The following is a 1813-nucleotide window of genomic DNA, read 5'->3' on the forward strand; positions in this document are numbered from 1 at the left end:
CCCCGCCCCCCACCTCCCCAGCTTGGCACATGAGGAGGACACGGCAGATGGCTGCCCGGGTGTGAAAAGAGGCTTCTTCTTTTTCTTCTTCTTTTTTTTAAGCAATGTTTGCCTGAAACCTGTTCCTCTCACGATTTATTATTAGGAGCTGGGCAGATGGTTCCAGCATGTTGGTTACCCTCCTGCTCCCTGTGTTCCCAAAGAAGAGGGGCAAATGGCATCAGGGCAGTGTGTCCCCTGGTGGGGTTTGAGCAGGATTCGCCCAGCTTCAGCTGTGGGGGACCCCCTGGTCTGTAGGTATTCAGAGGAGAGGGCGACAGTGTTAACCCTACAAGTCCTCCAGGGCTGTGAGATCCCCTGCACCCCAACTCCCAGACCTTAGGGGCTAGATTCCTGAGGCAGAAACTACTAGCTCTGCTACCCACGGACGGGTCCCCTGCAGCGTAAAGCAGCGGTTGTGTCAATCATCAGAGCTCGGCAAAAGTTCCCCTTCAGCCACTTATTAACCTTAGACAAGTTGCTTCAGTTCGCTGGGCCTCAGTTTCCTCATCTGGAAAATAGAAATTCTAGAAGCCTCCTCACAGGTTGTTCATGGTGTTAGGCACTGAGCGTGGCACGTGGTAAGTGCTCAATAAATGGCGGCTGGTGTGATATGGGTTGTTTCCTGTGGTGAAAGTCCCTTGTTTATAAGGGTCTGAGGAGTGTCCAGAATTTCTCTGTCTCCTAGATACACAGCACCCCCCACTCCTGGTCATTTTTTGTCCCTGTGGGGATGATCCCACCCACCATCTCCTGTTTGTCAGTGATTGGTCTAAGAATGGGCATGTAACCCAGATCTGGCCAATTAGACAAAAGGAGAAATCTATTTCTATTCCTTTGGAACAGAAAGAGCTTGTCCATGTTCTTCTCTCTTCCGCTCTAGGAAATTATTGTGAAGGCATGATGGTTGGTGCTGCAGCAACAACCATCCTGTGACCATGAGGAGAAATATACTGTCACATTAAAGGAGACCAAAAAAGAAAGATGGGAGGAAACTTAGGTCTGATTGACCATTTGCCACTGCCCCATTCTTGGAACTGCCTACCTCTAGGCTTCTGGTTAAATAATAAGTATCACTATGGTTTGAGGCATTCTTATCAATTATTTTGTTCATTGCAGCCTAGAGCATTCCTTTCTTACATAATCCACTGCCTTGGAAATGATTTTCAAGCAGCTGTTAGAGGCTAATAATATCAGAATCTCTGGCTTTTCCCTGAGATGTTCTAATCTAGAAGGTTTCTAGAGGGTTTGAGGACTAACTGAATTTTGGTAAATAATAGGTGGAGAAAAATATCTAATATTGGGAAATTCCCACAGGCAGGGAGGTGGGGTAAAGACAATGGTTCCATAGCTTGATTATCTCTGGGAGAGCCTTCAAGGTTGGGGTAGAGGCTGTAGCAGGATTCACCTGACCGCTAAGGTCTGAGCAAAGGACTCTCACTTTGGGATCTCTTTCAGCTCTGGAATTTCATACAGCTCCAACTGCACATCATCCAGGAGCTTTTCTAGATTCGCGGGTGTTTCTGTTCCTGAGTGGACCTGCAATGCGCCTTTCTAAAAGCATGACTCAAGTCAACCTGACATTCACTGAAAATGAGATTTTCCCCCTCTGAGCCTCAGTCTCCTCATTTGTAGAATGGGGATACCCACATCCACCCTCAGCAGAAAATAATGCATATAACGCTCTTAGCTCAGTGGCTAGCACACAGCACGTGTTTGATGAATGTAGCTTGTTTGTGAATCAGGATCTTTCAAGTATCAGTGCATCTTGCCC

This window comes from Myotis brandtii, unplaced genomic scaffold (assembly GCF_000412655.1).
Source record: "Myotis brandtii unplaced genomic scaffold, ASM41265v1 scaffold482, whole genome shotgun sequence".
Classification (NCBI taxonomy): domain Eukaryota; kingdom Metazoa; phylum Chordata; class Mammalia; order Chiroptera; family Vespertilionidae; genus Myotis; species Myotis brandtii.